Below are 21,029 nucleotides of genomic sequence, written 5' to 3' on the forward strand. Positions count from 1 at the left end.
AAGAGAAAAGTTGGCAGTGAAGTCTGAGCACAACAGATTCATTCTCAATAGCTAGTCCCCTGTATCAGATGATTATTTCAGAGACTGAAAAATAGAAACCAAGTGCTCAGTTTCAAAATATGCTTAAAGCTTTCCCTTTAGGCTGAAAGCCCACTTTGCTGCGGTAAGTCCATCATCAATTACAGGTGCAGTCAGCCAGCAAAGCACAGTTCTTCCTTTCCATGCACACAGCAACCTAATCCTTTCTCCCAGTCTAAAGATTAAGATTCTTGGACAGAGAAGGTAATTGTCTAATAAATTTATTTAACATTCTAAGTATGAAAACCCCCCAAATGTATTTATAAAAAGTTCTTAGGGGTTACTTTAAAAGACTTAATATTTCTACAATCTGCCAAAGGTTTCCATTTCACACCCTAGATTACAGTGACTATTTCCTCCAACCACATATTTTTCATTAGCCTTCTGAGACAAGATTTTAAATTGACAGGAACCACTAATAGCCTACATACATAATAATCACATCTATTTTGCCAAAATATTCCAATCTTGGTCTCTATTCAATGACCTGAAAACATTACCCAAAGCCTCCAGCATAAAGTACAAACTTCCCATTATTCCCTTCAAAGCCTTGCAAAATCCAACCTCTCCATACTCAATCCTTACTTCCCACTAGATCTTCCACACACCTAACCCCCGGTCACAAGTGACTGTTTACTGTTCCATGAAAAAGATCATGTAAGGTCCTAGATCCATGTTTTTGCCAATGCTAGCTCCTCAGAGCTATCTACTGAGATTACCATATGGATTTTATCTTTCAATTTGTTTATATGATGTATCACACCAATTGATTTGTGTATACTGAAAAATCTTTGCATCCCTGGGATAAACCCCACTTGATCATGGTGTATGAATCTTTCAATGTATTGTTAGAGTCTGTCTGCATTTTGCTCAGGATTTTGACATCTGTGTTCATCAGTGATATTGGCCTGTAATTTACTTTTTTTGTGATATCTGAAGCACTAAGATAAGTATTTTCATTAAACAACTGGAACAGACAAAGGAAATCAACACTCGGGTAAATTATGGATGTAATCTTGGTGAAGGCAGTAAATATACACGGGGACCTCTTGTGCCCTTTGTCTTGGTTTCCTCTTTAAAATATTGATTCCAATTTTATCATAAAGCTGATTATTTTTAAAAATATTAAACATGCGAAATGCCAGGCTGTATGAAGCACAAGCTAGAATCAAGATTGCCGGGAGAAATATCAATAACCTCAGATACGCAGATAACACCACACTTATGGCAGAAAGTGAAGAAGAACTAGAGAGCCCCTTGATGAAAGTGAAAGAGGAGAGTGAAAAAGCTGGCTTAAAATTCAACATTCAGAAAACTAAGATCATGGCATCTGGTCCCATCACTTCATGGCAAATAGATGGGGAAACAGTAGAAGGTGAGAGACTTTATTTTGGGGGCTCCAAAATCACTGCAGATGGTGACTGCAGCCATGAAATTAAAAGATGCTTGCTCCTTAGAAGAAAAGCTGCAACCCAACCTAGACAGCTTATTAAAAAGCAGAGACATTACTTTACCAACAAAGGTCCATCTAGTCAAAGCTATGGTTTTTCTAGTAGTCATGTATATGAGAGTTGGACCATAAAGAAGGCTGAGCACTGAACAACTGATGCTTTTGAACTGTGGTGTTGGAGAAGGCTCTTGAGAGTCCTTTGGACTGCAAGGAGATCCAACCAGTCCATCCTAAAGGAAATCAGTCCTGAATATTCATTGGAAGGGCTGATGCTGAAGCTGAAACTCCAATACTTTGGCCACCTGATGCAAAGAACTGACTCACTGGGAAAGACCCTGATGCTGGGGAAAACTGAAGGCAGGAGAAGGGAACGACAGAGGATGAGATGGTTGGATGGCATCACAGACTCGATGGACCTGAGTTTGAGCAAGCTCTCAGAGTTGGTGATGGACAGGGAAGCCTGGCATGCGGCAGTCCATGGGGTCGCAAAGAATCAGACATGACTGAGCAACTGAACTGAAACTTTAATAAATTAGATTAACAATATTAATAATATGCCAAAGGACCTACTATGCACAGGGAACTATACTCAACATTTTGTAATGATCTATTAGAAAAGAAAATATAAAGAAGAGTATTTTTTTTTTAAAAAAGATAAAGAAGAATATATATGGGACTTCCCTGGTGGTCCAGTGGTTAAGAATCTGCCAGCTAATGCAGGGAACTAAGATCCCACGTGCCACGGGACAACTAAGCTTCGTGAACCACAGCTACTGAGCCGGCATTCTATAGCCCGTGCTCTGCAACAAGAGAAGCCTGTGGCCTGCAACTAGAGAACTCCCCACCTGCCACAACTAGAGAAAGCCTGCATACTGCAATGAAGAGCCAATGCAGTCAAAAATAAAGAAACAGAAGAATGTGTGTGTGTGTTTGTCTGTATAACTGAGTCACTATGCTGTACACCTGGAACTAACAGGATATTATAAATCAACTAAACCTCAATAAAAATAAATAAGAATTAATAATAATTATTATTATATGCCAATGTTAATTTTTAGTTTTGAAAAATGTAAAATGGTAATGTATGATACTAGCCTTAGGGAAAACTGAACAAAGGGAATTCTGTGTACTGTCTTTGCAACTTCTCTGTAAATCTAAAATTATTCCAAAATTTTAAAAAATGATAAGCTATTTATTGCCTTTTTTCAGAACTAGGAGTGGAAAGGCGACAAAGAATGCCAGTAACACAACACTTCACAAACATTATTTAAACAGCGCTCCTCTCTTCCATCCCCACCCATTCATCTCCTTCCTTCAGTCTCCCATCTCCTTCCTTCCTTCCCTTCCTCCAAGGTTTAATGCAATTAAAAATAAACACTGGAAGGTTAAACCAGAAACTCAGAAAATGACCTATGGGGGTGAGAAGAGGTTGGAGGGAACAGAGATATAAGCAAGACTTCCCTGATACTTCGCTATGTGGTTTTGCCTTCTGTACCGTAAGAATGATTTACATAATCAAAAAATAAAGTTAAATAAGAAAAGTTTAAATCAACTAAACCTAGTCAAAAATATAACAGCAATACCAAAAATTACCACCAGTCTTAGGCTATATTACCCACCTTTGCCCAAATTACTACCCTATGAACCTAGGAAATATTAAAGAAATCAAGGTGACCTAAAGGATCCTCTCTAGTTCTCAGTTCTCCAGAACATCTGTACTTGACCAAAACAATATATAATTACAGATAGTTTCAAATATTTGTCTGTTTTCCCAACTAGACTAAAAGTTCTATACGGGAGAGATTTGTTTTATTAACTGCTGTATCTCTAGCACCTAGATGAATAACTAGCAAATAGTAGGAACACAACAAATGGTTTTTGATTGAATTTATACATGTCTAAAATCACTGCAGATGGTGACTTCAGCCATGAAATTAAAAGATGCTTACTCCTTAGAAGGAAACTTATAACCAACCTAGACAGCATATTGAAAAGCAGAGACATTACTTTGTCAACAAAGGTCCGTCTAGTCAAGGCTATGGTTTTTCCAGTGGTCATGTATAGATGTGAGAGTTGGACTATAAAGAAGGCTGGGCACTGAAAAATTTATGCTTTTGAACTGTTGTGTTGGAGAAGACTCTTGAGAGTCCCTTGGACTGCAAGGAGATCCAATCAGTCCATCCTAAAGGAGATCAGTCCTGGGTGTTCACTGGAAGGCTGATGTTGAAGCTGAAACTCCAATACTTTGGCCATCTGATGCGAAGAGCTGACTGATTGGAAAAGAATCTGATGCTGGGAAAGATTGAGGGCAGGAGGAGAAGGGGACGACAGAGGATGAGATGGTTGGATGGCATCACCAACTCTATGGGCATGGATTTGGGTGAACTCCAGGAGTTGGTGATGGACAGGGAGGCCTGGTGTGCTGCGGTTCATGAGGTCGCAAAGAGTTGGACACGACTGAGCAACTGAACTGAACTGATACATGTCCAGACAATTAACACAGTCAAGAAGGTCTTGGTATGACCTAGGTCATGCAATGAACCTGAGTGGCCTGGAACCCATAGTGGATTCTGACACCCACCCATGAGATGGTGGGAGAATACAGAGCACTTCAAACCTAAGACTGGACCTCAGAACTGAAAGTGGGGGTCAAATCTTAGCAGTGCTTCTGGACTACAGCAAATTCTCAGCATTCACCTACCTACCTGTAGCTGTACCAAGGTATACCAGCCACCAGGAATTCATGGCCTGGAGGCAACATAGAGCATAAATGTACTGCTTTAGACCTCGTCTAAACAGAATTAAATATCAGATTATCTCTTCAATGGCCCATCCAAAGATAAATTCAAATCTCTCTTATGATCTAAACTGGCTCCAATATCTCAGAAAAGTAAAAATAGTAAGTAATTAAAATTTATGCCAACTTTGGAATTACTCTTTGTTTTTGGCTGTGCTGGGTCTTCATTATTATGCATGCACTTTAAAAAATGGGATTCTCATTGTGGTGACATCTCTTATTGCAGAGCACGGGGATTCTCATTGTGGTGACATCTCTTATTGCAGAGCACGGGCTCTAGAGCACAGGCTCAGTAGCTGTGGCCCACGGGCTGAGCTGACCTATGCCATGTGGAATCCTCCTGGACTAGGGATCGAACAGTGTTCCCGCATTGGCAGGTGGGGATTCTTAACCACTGGACCACCAGGAAAGTCCCAGATTACTCTTTAAGATAACATTCCGCGCAGTTTCTTAAACTGCCCAATCACCTCACGCTTTCTTAAAGCTTTAAGCATTCACAGTTAAAAAAGGTTCTTTGCATATCTTTCTACAGCAGTAGCTTTAGGCAGCCAATTATACTCTAAAAACATCTATTCCCAAATTTGAATAGATTTTAATTTTTAAGTTGGAATTAAAATGGCTTTAAAGTCTTTGAAGCACTACCTAAAAAACATTCTATATCAAGGCTAAAGACAATCACTAAAATAAAATCTTATTCAGCTTTTATTTGAAAGACTGATGTATTATAGCTAGAGCACAATTCTGCTACCTGAACTGTTGGCAGTGGGAAAGAAACCAGAATGATCCTAAATCCCTCAACCTTTTTTTTCTTTTTTAAACAAATCTCTCAAGTATAAATTCTAAAATAAGACTTCATTGGCATGTTTTCTAGACTTGAAACATCTGCTTAAGTAAACAAGCATTACACTAGTATGATTGTAAACTGATGCCCCTAAAGAATCTAAAAGGGTTGGATTTTCTTGTTAACAGTACTAATGTTCTTAGAAAACTGCTTTAAAACCTGAGTGAAAGTCAGGCAGTCGTGTCTGACTTTGCGATCCCATGGACTATACAGTCCATGGAATTCTCCAGGCCAGAATACTGGAGTGGGTAGCCTTTCCATTCTCCAGGGGATCTTCAAACCCAGGTCTCCCGCATTGCAGGCAGATTGTTTACCAGCTGAGCCACAAGGGAAGCCCAAAATGTACCAACAGTAGATTAAAGAACTTTTTTTGCCTTTTAAAATTTTGCTGTTTTATCTTGCCCAGCATCTATTTGGTTTAAAAAACAAACAACAACAACAAAAAACAAAAACACCTCAGATATTCCTCTGTAGAACTACCCTCCTCTGCTATCAATCTACTGTAGAATTAACCCCACTTCCAACTCCAAGGAGGATCATGTGACTCAGGTCAGGTCAATCAGCCCTGATCATTCCCTCCCCCTGACCATAACAACACAATTAGGATCCATGGAAAATCTAGAAGTTGTATTAAATAATCGATTAAATTCTTTTTCCCCTCTACTGGCCGAACCTGGAAGGATATAGGGCTAGAGATGCTGGCTGTCATCTTTACATCATAGTGAAACCTAAGATGGAAACTGCAAGAGAGCAGAGTTCAGAGAGGAGGAGCAAGACAGAAATAAGGCATTCCAAGAGTAAGGTAAGAGATACAAGCTACTATGTACAAAATGGATAAGCAACAAGGATACAGTGTATAGCAGAGGGAATTACAACCATTATCTTGTAACAACTATTCATGGAGTATAACCTGCAAAAAGCAGAATCACTATGCTCTACGCCTGAAATTAATATTAAGTCAACGATACTTTAATAACGGAGAAGGCAATGGCACCCCATTCCAGTACTCTTGCCTGGAAAATCCCATGGATGGAGGAGCCTGGTAGGCTGCAGTCCATGGGGTCGCTAAGAGTCGGACACGACTGAGCGACTTCACTTTCACTTTTCACTTTCATGCATTGGAGAAGGAAATGGCAACCCACTCCAGTGTTCTTGCCTGGAGAATCCCAGGGACAGGGGGAGCCTGGTGGGCTGCCATCTATGGAGTTGCACAGAGTCAGACATGACTGAAGCGACTTAGCAGCAGCAGCAGTATACTTTAATAAAAAAAATAAAAGTCCTGCCAAAGGAATTTTAGTCTCTGTCAGTACAACCAAATCCTACCTAAAATGAGAATAATGACAGACACCAACCCTGTCCTGATAAAACTGTTGAAGATTTTAACTAGAGAACACTTGTATTGTAACTGTTTATCAAGAATTTTTCCCACTAACAGGTTAGTAAATGAAAAGTAACATTCTAATTTAGCTGCAAGGTACAAAGAAATTTTTCATTAAACATCCCCATATTTTAGAAAATGATAATTTCTGATGGGTCAATCCATTTTTATTGATACAATTTTGAACCTCATCCTTGGTGACAGCAAGTCAAAACAACACCTCGGAACTAAAAGAAAACCAAAGCAACTTTTAGTAGTAAAGTAGGCCACTGGTGTTCTATGTTCTTCCCAAATGTTATCTTTCCTTTGCTGGTATCTAAACTTGGTCATGGGGTCGCAGAGTCAGACACGACTGAGCAACTGAACTGAACTGAAACTTGGTCTGGCTTCTGAGGTATAAAAATGACCAAAGATAAATGTGATGTTTTCCTCCTCTCTGCTGGAGAGTGACTCAGGGAGGCTGATGATGGCTATCCTCCTCCCTCCTTGCACTCCTTGCTTATTAAAACAAGAGTAACTGTGTGTCTCGCTGTTCACTGAACCCAGGGTAGGCAAGGCGTGAGCGAGGAAGCAGATAGGAAGAAGCTGAAAGAAGATGCGAGGAGCCGTGAGAACTGCAAACATTCTTTATTCGCAGCAGCAAGGCAGACATGCTTTATCCTCTAATGGCTGCCGCTGCCACAAGACACAGCAAGGGCTTTTCAGGTGGTGCTCATATAGGCATGATGTGCATGCCCAGTGCTATAAATGACCTCAGCTGTTAAATAACCATGCATAGTAACTGTTACAGAATGTGGGGCCAGAGCAAGGGAACATGGGGTGGGAGTGAAAGGGAGTTGGGCGAGAGAGCCTGACCACCGCCATCTTGGCTAACTGCTCTTTCCCAACACCGTGGTTCTTAAATATAAAGACTCCACAAATCTCCACCCTCACCAAACTAAACTACCACCCACCACACACCTTTTATGGCTCCCAAGACCACAGTGAGGTATCTTCTAAGTAAATTTTGAGTCTAATATGCGTAGCTCTACAAGAGCTCTTACAAATCAACAATACAATCCATCAACTATCAGTTCAGATCAGATCAGTCCCTCAGTCATGTCCGACTCTTTGCGACCCCATGAATCGCAGCACGCCAGGCCTCCCTGTCCATCACCAACTCCCGGAGTTCACTCAGACTCACATCCATCGAGTCAGTGATGCCATCCAGCCATCTCATCCTCTGTCGTCCCCTTCTCCTCCTGCCCCCAATCCCTCCCAGCATCAGAGTCTTTTCCAATGAGTCAACTCTTCGCATGAGGTGACCCAAGTACTGGAGTTTCAGCTTTAGCATCATTCCTTCCAAAGAAATCCCAGGGCTGATCTCCTTCAGAATGGACTGGTTGGATCTCCTTGCAGTCCAAGGGACTCTCAAGAGGTCCTATAGAAAAGGGGGCAAAGGATATAAAAAGGCAGACCACCAGAAAAGAAATGGAAATGGTCAGTAACCATATGAGAAGATGCATAATCCTACTCATAAAGATATGCACACCAAAACAAATACTCCAGCTTATGGAGACTGCAGTTTCCAAAGAATGGTCCCACTAATACATCCCATCCCACATGCTCGCTTCCAGTGTGATGCTGCCACTTCTCCTGTACGAAATGAGGTCTATGTTCCCTCCCCCTTAAATGACAACAGGCCTGTGACTATGGTAGAAATGATGTCATGTGACTTCTGAAGCTGAATCACAAAGTTACCTGGACCTCTTTATTGGATGCTCTTTCTCAGAATTCAGTCATCCCTCGGTAAGAATCTCTAGTCTTTCCCATTCTATTGTTTTCTTCTATTTCTTTGCACTGATCACTGAGGAAGGCTTTCTTATCTCTCTTTGCTGTTCTTTGGAATTCTGCATTCAAATGGGTATATCTTTTCTTTTCCCCTTTGCTTTCCACTTCTCTTCTTTTCACAGCTATTTGTAAGGCCTCCTCAGATAGCCATTTTGCTTTTTTGCATTTCTTTTTCTTGGGGATGGTCTTGATCCCTGTCTCCTGTACAATGTCACGAACCTCTGTCCATAGTTCATCAGGCACTTCTGTCTATCGGATCTAGTCCCTTAAATCTATTTCTCACTTCCACTGTATAATGGTAAGGGATTTGATTTAGGTCCTACCTGAACAGTCTAGTGGTTTTCTCCACTTTCTTCAATTTCAGTCTGAATTTGGCAATAAGGAGTTCATGATCTGAGCCACAGTCAGCTCCCAGTCTTGTTTTTGCTGACTATATAGAGCTTCTCCATCTTTGGCTGCAAAGAATATAATCAATCTGATTTTGGTGTTGGCCATCTGGTGATGTCCATGTGCAGAGTCTTCTCTTGTGTTGTTGGAAGACGGTGTTTGCTATGACCAATGCGTTCTCTTGGCAGAACTCTATTAGCCTTGGCCCTGCTTCATTCCATACTCCAAAGCCAAATTTGACTGTTATTCCAGGTGTTTCTTGACTTCCTACTTTTGCATTCCAGTCCCCTATAATGAAAAGGACATCTTTTGGGGGTGTTAGTTCTAGAAGGTTTTGTAGGTCTTCATAGAACTATTCAATTTCAGCTTCTTCAGCATTACTGGTAGAGGCATAGACTTGGATTACCATGATATTGAATGGTGTGCCTTGGAAACGAACAGAGATCATTCTGTCATTTTTGAGACTGCATCCAAGTACTGCATTTTGGACTCTTGTTGACTACGATGGCTACTCCATTTCGTCTAAGGGATTCCTGCCCACAGTAGTAGATATAATGGTCATCTGAGTTAAATTCACCCATTCCAGTCCATTTCAGTTCACTGATTCCTAGAATGTCGATGTTCACTCTTGGTATCTCCTGTTTGACCACTTCCAATTTGTCTTGATTCATGGACCTAACATTCCAGGTTCCTATGCAATATTGCTCTTTTCAGCATTGAACCTTGGCAGAAAGTGAAGAAGAACTGAAGAGCCTCTTGATAAAAGTGAAAGAGGAGAGTGAAAAAGTTGCCTTAAAGCTCAACATTCAGAAAACTAAGATCATGGCATCCGGTCCCATCACTTCTTGGCAAATAGATGGGGAAACAGTGGAAACAGTGGCTGACTTTATTTTTCTGGGCTCCAAAATCACTGTAGATGGTGACTGCAGCCATGAAATTAAAAGACACTTACTCCTTGGAAGGAAAGTTATGACCAACCCAAACAGCATATTCAAAAGCAGAGACATTACTTTGCCAACAAAGGTCCATCTAGTCAAGGCTATGGTTTTTCCAGTAGTCATGTATGGATGTGAGAGTTGGATTATAAAGAAAGCTGAGCACAGAAGAATTCATGCTTTTGAACTGTGGTGTTGGAGAAGACTCTTGAGAGTCCCTTGGAGAGTCCCTCAAGAGATCCAACCAGTCCATCCTAAAGGAGATCAGTCCTGGGTGTTCACTGGAAGGACTAATGTTGAAGCTGAAACTCTAATACTTTGGCCACCTGACGTGAAGAACTGACTCACTGGAAAAGACCCTGATGCTGGGAAAGATTGAGGGCAGGAGGTGAAGGGGATGACAGAGGATGGGATGGTTGGATGGCAGCACCAACGCAATGGACATGGGTTTGGGTGGACTCTGGGAGTTGGTGATGGACAGGGAGGCCTGGCGTGCTGTGGTTCATGGGGTCGCAAAGAGTCAGACATGACTAAGCGACTGAACTGAACTCAACTCGGTGAAGATGCCAAGCAGCCACATGTTAAAGGCCTGGAAAGTGTTCTCCTCAGTCCCAGCTAAGAGCGTCCAGCTATAACCTGACACACGAATGACCATTTCAGCACCGAGCAGTTGAGATGCCAGAAACGACATCAAGTAAAGCACAGACAAGTTGTTCTCACCCAGTCCGAAATAAAACTTTTCATGAACAAAATAAATGATGATGTTTTAAGCCACAAAATTTTTTGTTTGTTACTCAGCAATATAAAACAAAGAAATCTATTAACCAAACAGTTTAGTTTCTGTCAGGTTGATACTAGTAAGGAAAATGATGTTGGGGAAAATATAAACTGGTCCATTTTGGAAGGAGGGTGATTTAGCAACAATTACCAAAGTGTATATAATATTTGACCAAGCAATTCCACAAATCACAAAAATGTGTGCAAATATTAGTTATAAAACCAAAAACTGAAAAACCACTCTTAAATTGTGGCATATTCATACAGTGGAAAATTACATAACCATTACAAAAACAAAGTGATAATACGAAACACAAACAAAAGAGCAAAAAATTTTAAATGTACACATAAATACTACTGTACACCCTGAGTGATGTAGATCAAGGGTTTGGTCAACTTGTTTTAAAAGGTTCCGAAGTAAACATTTCAAGTTTTTCAGGGTGCATTCTGTCTCTGCAAATTCTTTGGGTTTAAACATGTTTGTTTATAATCCTTTAGCCATGTCAAAATCTTCCTTATTTCATCAGTGGTTACAAAAAGCAATGACCATTAGCCACACTTTGCTAACCCTTAACGTAGAAAATCACTGAGTTATGAGACTTTTTAAAGTAGAATTTGATTTGAAAAAGTAGTCAAACTTGTTCTGAATATCTTTCCCCTTCCCTATTCTCAATTCACTTCCTTTTCAGATCCAGCCTTTACTCTCAGCATGGGACCAGGCTAAAGGGCATGGAAGAATTAAGGCCCAGGTTAACTCAGGTTACTGCTACTTTGGCATACTTTTTTGAGGGGCAACAAAAGCAAACCTGGGAGAAAATGTTTCCCACATTTCCACAGAAGGTAAAAATGCTGAATTACCAAATCAAGAATGTAAGCTTGATAAATTAGGTCAGTCTTTTTAAAACAAAAAAGCCCGTTCTATATTACAGAATTCTATTTTGTCTAATCTTTTGATCCCACCTGAAAGACTCATTGTGAAAAGTTTTGAAAGAACATAAAAATGCTTTAAAACTACCACTTGGGGCTACTGGATAGAAAGCAAATGATGCCAACAGGCAATGTTACAGATTTAAACAAACCATCAACTCTGAAGTCTCATAAAACACTTTTAGCTCCTGTTCCTAATTGAGAACTTTCTCTGCAATAAATTACACAACCTCGGACCCAAAGCCCTCATTTTGACATTAACTCTCCTCTCACCCAAGTTCAAGTAAGTCCAAGAACTTATTTCAGTCACTTACTAAGCACTAACAGCCTTCTCCACAAGAAAAGACAAAATTCAATAACCTCAGATATGCAGATGATACCACCCTTATGGCAGAAAGTGAAGAGGAACTCAAAAGCCTCTTGATGAAAGTGAAAGTGGAGAGTGAAAAAGTTGGCTTAAAGCCCAACATTCAGAAAATGAAGATCATGGCAACCGGTCCCACCACTTCATGGGAAATGGATGGGAAAACAGTGGAAACAGTGTCAGACTTTATTTTTCTGGGCTCCAAAATCACTACAGATGGTGACTGCAGCCATGAAATTAAAAGACGCTTACTCCTTGGAAGGAAAGTTATGACCAACCTAGATAGCATATTCAAAAGCAGAGACATTACGTTGCCAACAAAGGTTCGTCTAGTCAAGGCTATGGTTTTTCCTGTGGTCATGTATGGATGTGAGAGTTGGACTGTGAAGAAGGCTGAGTGCCGAAGAATTGATGCTTTTGAACTGTGGTGTTGGAGAAGACTCTTGAGAGTCCCTTGGACTGCAAGAAGATCCAGCCAGTCCATTCTGATGGAGATCAGCTCTGGGATCTCTTTGGAAGGAATGATGCTAAAGCTGAAACTCCAGTACTTTGGCCGCCTCATGCGAAGAGTTGACTCATTGGAAAAGACTCTGATGCTGGGAGGGATTGGGGGCAGGAGGAGAAGGGGACGACAGAGGATGAGATGGCTGGATGGCATCACTGACTCGATGGATGTGAGTCTGAGTGAACTCCGGGAGTTGGTGATGGACAGGGAGGCCTGGCGTGCTGCGATTCATGGGGTCGCAAAGAGTCGGACACGACTGAGTGACTGATCTGATCTGATCTATAGCTCTGAACTTTCTATACTTCTTAGACATTTTGACTCTGGCTTGGTTTTTTTAATCTCCATTCTATTCACCCCCAGTCTTGGGGGAAAGTCCAAACTTGCCGTTTCCCCCCATGATTCTTGAGGAGAGTTGCTCTAAAAAACAGGTCTTTGCAGCGACAGATCCAGTATTGTTCTCGGTAAGTGTCTGTCTCACCCTCCCTCTCTTATTCCCCTAACTTCTATTTTCCTCGCCAGACTATGCTAGGAATTGTGGGGGTACAAACATGGGATTCCCCAGGTTCAGAGTACGTAATCTTTCTAAAGAACTGGAGTTTGTGCACACCAAAGAAAGCTAGTCTGAGGTAAAAGTATCCAGCATATACTTTCAAAGAGCATTTAATTAAAGAACCGTTACTATAGAAATATAAGACCGAACAAGATAGACACAGAACTATAAAGGATGACCCGGAGGATAAACACTGGAAGACAGAAGACAGCTTCAGTGGCCCAAGTACAGAGTAACATCGTGCTTGCAATCTGCTTCAAAATAATCGGGGTGAGGCAAGTAGTTAGGCATACAGATAAAAGACCTACCATTAGTTGACAGTTATTGATGGTTATTACCAGTAACAAGCAATAGGTGCTTGGGAGTTTATTATCCCACTCTCCCGTATGTATGCATTTCAATATACATTGATACATAAAATATACATATAGATACTTCATTATTCACTGAAATTTCCATAATAAAAGAGTTTTAAAATAGTATCAATAAGAACAGAAAGGATAAGACTATATAGGAGCGCAAAGACAAAATTGGGCTTAATGGGGATACTAATTAGATAACGGATATGGTTGAGGACAAACAGAAGATTATTAAAAGAAATAAAGGAGAAATAAAAAAGAAATAAGAACTAATCAATAAAAGTGTTAGGACAATAGAGTAGCCATCAGTAAAGGGAAAGGGAAGGAAAGAAAAGAAATATGTACATATATCAAATTTCAGATGGCTTAAAAACATTCAAATGTAAATAATTAAAGCATAATAAAAGTTCCAAAAGAAACCATGAAGGATTATTTTATAACCTCAAGGTCTAAGAATGACATAAAACTCTGAAGCTATAAAAAGAGGGGGGGAAAAAAATCAATAAAATTTCCTACATAAAATGTTTTTAAATTATGCATGACAAAAACTATCATATGCAAAGTCAAAAAAAAAAAAAAACAACCTAACAAAAAAATTTCAATTCTTATAACAAAGACGATTTCACTAAAACACAGAGTTCATATGGGAATCCCCTGGTGGTCCAGTGGTTAGGACTCAGTGCTTTCATTGACAGGGGCCTGGTTTTAATCCCTAGTCAGGGAACTAAGATCCCACAAGCTATGAGGCACAGCCAAAAATAAAATAAAACCGTTCATAGAACAAAAAGCCCAACAACCCAACAGAAAAACTGACAAAGAATATTAACAGATTAATTCACAGAAAATACGAATAGCACTTTAGAAGAGATTCTCAACCTCACTCATAAGAGAAATGCAACTTAGAACTACACTAAAATTGGCACAGATCACAAAGTCTGATAACATATTCAGAGACAGGCAGTGGCAAAACAGACACTTTCCTGAAAAAAGTATAATTGGTAAAACCTCTAAAAGATGGCACAATTACAAATACATATATGTTACTTCCACACCTGTATTAAAAACACACTTGCAGATATACAACATGATATATGTAATACAATACTAGCAAAAACTGGAAATAAGTTAAATGTTCATCAATAGGGGACTACTGATATATACATATATATATCCTACACTGGAACAGTATGGGACCATAAAGAAAAAATTATGTGGCAGCTTTCTGAGCACTGATATGTAACAATCTGTATAATACACTATTAGTTTTTTTAAAAAATAGTACAGTTTATACATAATGTTTAACAAGTTATCATTTGTGTTTAACAGGAAAAAAGAATATAATCATATAATGATAGGAGAAGCATAAAATATAATTGATAACACTGGTTGTCCAAGCAGAGGGAAAGTGGGTATTTGGGACACAGAGTGGTATGAAGACTCTTCACTGTATCCTCTTATATACTGCTGAGTTGTAATCCATATATATTATCTATTTTTTTAAATAAAACTAACTTGGCAACCAACCCTCAAGCCTGGGTATCCATGACAGCCATTACCAGAAGTGGTGTGACATCGTGGTAAGGGAGTCAGTAATCCTGAACTCGAGGGTGGTTCTAACCACTTACTAGTGAGTAAGTCACGGAGTCCCTCTGAGCCTATTTCCTCTTCCATAAAATAGAAACATTTCCTGCATGCTTACCTCTGTGGGTTATTTTAAGAATCAGATGAAATTATGGATATAAAAGCTCTCTGAAAAATCAAAGTATTTTACGAATATAAAGTACGAACAGAAATACGGATGTCAAGAAAGGGATGTGGTTAGTGTTAAGACAACAAATTGATTGAGGCATTTTCTAATCTGAAGTAAAGAGACAGATTTAGAATTTATCTATCTAAACAGAGATAATAAAGTCACAGGAGTATAAGAGATCTCCAAAGAAAAACATTAAATAAATAGAATTATAGAACTGAAAAGGATCCTGAAAGTCATCTAAACCTTTGCTATGCAGTACTACCTGGGAACTTGGAAATGTGGAATTTCAGGTCCCACTACAGACCTGACTCAGTCAGAATCTACATTTTAACAAGCTCCCCTGGCAGTCTGTTTTACTAAACATTAATCTAAGCCATTTTACTTATTTTTTAGATAATAAAATTAAGGCCCTAAGTACACGGGCCCACCCATGTTTATGCTGTTAGTAAATACCAAATTCAAGATTTGCACCCAGGTCTGATCTCCTAGGCTGTGTGTGCATGTACACCATGCACGTGCTTGTTTCAAAACCTTCGCGACATCCTTGCCAGGCAGATATCCCATGCTCCAACTCTCATTTCTGATCAGCGATCCACCCCATCAATTCTTCCTTCACAATATCTCTGGCACATGTTTCTTCTTTTCCACACTTTTCATTTATTTTCCTAAAGCTATCGTTGCTTATAGTATGAAAAACCAGCTTCCTTCTTGTACCTATATTGACTTACTCTTCTGCAAACAAGAGCTCACTTACAAACTGTAAGTTCTATACAATTCTTTAAGAAAATACAAGCCATTGTGCTTTTTCTTGGGGAGGGAGGGCAGGGGGTGCTGAGGTGAATGGTATATAGGATCTTAGTTCCCAGACCAAGGATTGAACCTATGCCCCCTATAGTAGAAGCACAGAGTCCCAACCAGTGGACCACAAAGGAAGGACCCATTATGCATTAAATGTTAACATGCTAATTACAGGCAGAATCTATGTTTAAAATATACCAAGATTAGCAAACTGTAACTTCATAATCCTAACTCAGAACCTTCATGTTTTCATTTCCATTATTTCTTCCCATTACCTCTCCCTCTTTGCCCCAGAACTAACCCAGGCTTCGTTTCTCTAATAAGGTCCTCCCACTGTAATCAAGCTTTACTAAGTAAATCCAAAGGCCTTAAATCTTCTTTCCAGTACCATCTTCGATCCCAATCTGTTTCAATAAACTCACAACATTCACAAACATCCTCATGTTTCATAATTCTCTCCTATACACTGTACCCTAAGAAACCAAAGCATCGGAACATTTCCTGAGCACTCATGATATGCCCGGATCTACACAATGAAATAAAAGACCAAATACCTCTGACTGCCTCTCCCACACAAATTCAGTAAGATTAAGAGCCCTGGTCTCTGCCCCATTTCCACATCTACACCAAGAAGCTTTGACTTTTTTAAGACCAAATAATACGGGAAGACTTTGATAGATGCTCAGCCACAAGAGAAACAGATGAACAGGCAGATGAAGCCACCCATAACACAAGGACTAGCTCCTGTGCAGCAGCCAGCACACTGAAGCACCAGGGTAAACAGTTCCAGAGACTACTGCTGCTAAGTTGCTTCCGTCATGTCCGACTCTGTGCGACCCCACAGACGGCAGCCCAACAGGCTCCCCCGTCCCTGGGATTCTCCAGGCAAGAACACTGGAGTGGGTTGCCATTTCCTTCTCCAATGCATGAAAGGAAAAGTGAAAGTGAAGTCGCTCAGTCGTGTCCAACTCTTAGCGACCCCATGGACTGCGGCCCACCAGGCTCCTCCGTCCATGGGATTTTCCAGGCAAGAGTACTGGAGTGGGGTGCCTTTGTTCCAGAGACTACCAGCCACAAATTGAGTTCAGTTATATCAACCTGAGAAAAACAAAGGGCATGTGCTCCAGTCCAAAATCAGATTGTGAGCTATTTATTCCAATTTTATCAAACACTGGTTTTGTGCTGTGGTATAAACTCAGCTTATGCTATCCCAGCTCTGCTATCTCACTTCAAAGTTAAAGTCACTCAGTTGTGTCCAACTTTGAAGTCCATGGAATTCTCCAGGCCAGAATACTGGAATGGGTAGCCCTTCCCTTCTCCAGGGGATCTTCCCAACCCAGGGACCGAACCCAGGTCTCCTGCATTGCAGGCGGATTCTTTACCAGCTGAGCCACAAGGGAAGCCCAAGAATACTGGAGTGGGTAGCCTATCCCTTCTCCAGGAGATCTTCCCAACCCAGAGTTCCACACCTAGGTCTCCCGCATTGCAGGCAGATTCTTTCTGTCTGAGCCACCAGGAAAGCCCTGAAGAGTAAATGGAAGAACTGCAAAGCATGAAGACACAGTACTGTCACAAATGATAGTTCAAAAATATTACCATTATCACCAATCACCGTACAGCTGCTTCAGCTTTTAGTGGTCAGTTTACCTGTCGCTTCGAAATCTATCCACCTAGCCTGAGCAATACAGATTTATGAAGGTAGAGATAACAATGAAACTGGAAAACTATGTTTTAAATCCAAGAAGCTAACAGAGTGAGGTAGTGGGAAAAGCTCTGAATTTAAAGCCAAAATAGCTGGAGCATGAACTCTAGCTCTTCACTGTTCTTTTCTGGGCCTTGATTCTCTCACCTGTTAAGTGGGGCAGATGGTTCTAACTACTGGGGCTAAAAATACTACGAAAATGGTTCTAAAGACATTAGCTACTAAAAACAGAAGACAGCATGACGTAAGATAAAAAGGTAAGGACTTATATTTTGTCACAACTCTTGGCCCTTTTGTAGCCTCAATGACCATAAGCTCCTTAAGAACCAGAACTGTCTTTTTATCCCAAGCACAGCTACACAGACATTCAATAAATGTCTGTTGAAGGAATAAAGAAATGATGAATGATGAATATCTCACACTGCCTCACAGCTCAGGCCTCAGTCTCCCCTTATTTAGAAACTTCATCAGCAGTCTTCTCCTCACCACTCTCTGCTGCTGCTAAGTCACTTCAGTCGTGTCCGACTCTACGCGACCCCATGGACTGCAGCCCACCAGGCTCCTCCATCCATGGGATTTTCCAGGCAAGAGTACTGGAGTGGGGTGCCATTGCCTTCTCCGCACCACTCTCTACTCAACCACTTCTCTCATCATCAGTCTCTCCTCAAAACTATCCTCCCATCCTCACAGCACAATGCCAAGGGCAGACTGGTAAATGTGGAGAAAGTGCTGAGAGCAGGGAAATCAGTTTTACCACAATCATGGCACCAAGATTAGCTCAGACAAAAACCATCAATGGATGATAAACCTCATGGGGAGCTGGATATATGCATGGTCTCAAAGTGTCTCCCCAACAGTCTGTTTATTAGTTAGTTGCAAGGGCAGACACACATAAACAGAATTACATGTTTGAGAAATCAGATAATATCTTGACCAAGTGACCAAAATAAACATCACCAGTAAGGGACAAATGGACATCACATGCCTCCAGAAGTGATACCCTATGAAGGACACATCACCACACGTGAAATTTCAATTGAGAGGATGCATAATCTGAATCTAACCATGAGGAAATACCAGATACACAGAAAACGAATAGTCTATTTTAAAAAGGGAGGAAGCAGTCTATCTGTATTATGACATTGACACTAAAAAGAGACAAAGAAAAGTTATAGAAATGTTCTACCTCAAAGAAGAGATGAAACAACTAAATGGAATACCTCACTCTAGACTGGAGAAGGAATTGGTGAGCGAAATTTTCTATTAAGGACATTATGGGATCAACTGACAGAATATGAACCACAGATTAGATAAAAAGCATTATATCAATGTTAATTTACTGAAACTAAAAACTATACTTTGGATATAAAAGAGAACATACCTATTCTAAGAAATATATACTAAAGTATTTAAGGTCATAAAGTATGTAACTTCAAATGATTCACACACCAAAAAACCTTATCTATATCTGTATACACCTAGGAAGAGAGAGCTTGCAAATGATAAAGCAAATGGAATGTTAACAATAGATAACTCTGGGTAAAGGGTATAAAGGTGTTCTTGTGTAAGTTTTGCTTTTGCAATTTTTCAATAAGCTTGTAATTCTCTCTAAACAAAAAGTTTAAAAAAGCAAAGAAAAAAGGACTAGCTTGTACTAGCAGTAAAACCAGAAAAGGTGTAAAAGGTATAGAGATTGAGAAGGAAGAAATAAAACTGTCTTTGTTCAACAGATGATATGATCATTTATGTAGAAAATCTGAGAAAAATCAACCAAAAACTCCTGGATACACCAGCAACAAACAAGTAGAATTTGCATTTAGAATCATAATATCATTTACATTAATGCCCCTTCAAAGTGAAATCAGTTGCATCGGTGAAAGTTGCTCAGTCGTGTCTGACTCTTTGCGACCCCATGAACTACAGAGTCCACGGAACTCTCCTGGCCAGAATATTGGAGTAGGTAGCCTTTCCCTTCTCCAGGGGATCTTCCCAACCCAGGAATCGAACCCAGGTCTCCCACATTGCAGGCAGATTCTTTACCAGCTGAGCCACCAGGGAAGCCCCACATGAAATACCTGGGTATAAATCTAACAAAACAGGAACAAGATCTACAGGAAAACTATACAACTCTAATGAACGATAGCAAAGAACAACCAAATACATGGAGAAACACTATATATTCATGGATAGGAAGATGAAATATTGTCAAGATGTCAATTCTTTCCAATTTGATCTATAGATTCAATGCAATCTCTATTAAAACTCTAGCGAGATATTTTTTGTGAACACTGACAAACTAAATAAACAAGTAAATCAAAGGAGCAGAATACAGAGCTAGAAAGAGACCACATAAGTATAGTTAACTGATCTTTGACAAAGGAGCAAAGCCCATACAACAGAGCAAAGATGGTCTTTTCAACAAATGGTGCTGAAATAACTGGATTTCATGCAAAAAAAAAAAAAGAATCTAGACCAAACCTTACACCTTTTACAGAAACCAACTCAAAATGGACCATACACTTAAAGGTAAAAATGCAAAACTATAAAATTCAGAGCAGATAACATAGAAGAAATCTAGGTGACCTTGGGAATGGCAACTACTTTTCAGATACAACACCAAACACTCTCTCCATGAAAAAAAAATTGATAAATTGGACTTCATTAAAATTTAAAACTTCTGTTCTCTGAAAAACAATGTCAGAAGAATGAGAAAGCAAGCTACAGAGGAAAATATATGCAAAAGACACATCTGACAAAGGACTGTTACCCAAAATATACAAAGACTCATAAACTCAACAATAAAAAAACAAAAACAACCTGAATGAAAAATGGGCCAAAGACCTTAACAGACCCCTCACCAAGTAATATACATAAGCAGTAAATAAACATATGAAAAGAGGTTCCACATCATTTTTCACTAGGGAAATGCAAACTATAACAACATGATACCGCTGATACTGCTAAGTCTCTTCAGTCGTGTCCAACTCTGTGCAATCCTGTAGACGGCAGCCCACCAGGCTCCCCCGTCCCTGGGATTCTCCAGGCAAGAACACTGGAGTGGGTTGCCATTTCCTTCTCCAATGCATGAAAGTGAAAAGTGAAAGTGAAGTCACTCAGTCGTGCCCAACTCTTAGCGACCCCATGGACTGCAGCCTAGCAGGCTCCTCCATCCATGGGATTTTCCAGGCAAGTGTACTGGAGTGGGGTGCCATTGCCTTTTCTGACATGATACCACTACACACCTACTAAAAAACCCAAAATCCAGAATACTGACACCACCAAATGCTGACAAGGATGTGGAACAATTTTCACTCACTGCTAGTGGGAATGTGAACTGATACAGTCATTTTGAAAGTCAGTTTGGCAGCTTCTTATGAAATTAAACTTGTAACATAAAATGCTCTTAACATACATCGCAGGCATTGTGCTCCTTGATATTTACTCAGAGGAGCTGTATGATTCCAGCTATGACTTTGTGGAACAGGCAAGACTTAGAAGACAGTAAAAGAATCAGTGGTTGCCAAGGGTTAAAAGACCGGGAGGTGTGGTATAGTGCAAAGGATTTTTCAGGTAGTGAAACTACTCTGCATCACACTAC

At 40.1% G+C, this 21,029-nt stretch overlaps 1 protein-coding gene across 7 annotated transcripts in view; it reads right to left on the bottom strand.

The window, feature by feature from the left end:
- Positions 1-21,029, bottom strand: part of UVRAG (UV radiation resistance associated) — a 326,555-nt gene that overhangs the window by 290,615 nt on the left and 14,911 nt on the right. The gene's annotated exons all lie outside the window — the stretch shown is intronic.

This window comes from Bubalus bubalis, chromosome 16 (genome assembly GCF_019923935.1).
Source record: "Bubalus bubalis isolate 160015118507 breed Murrah chromosome 16, NDDB_SH_1, whole genome shotgun sequence".
NCBI classification, from domain to species: domain Eukaryota; kingdom Metazoa; phylum Chordata; class Mammalia; order Artiodactyla; family Bovidae; genus Bubalus; species Bubalus bubalis.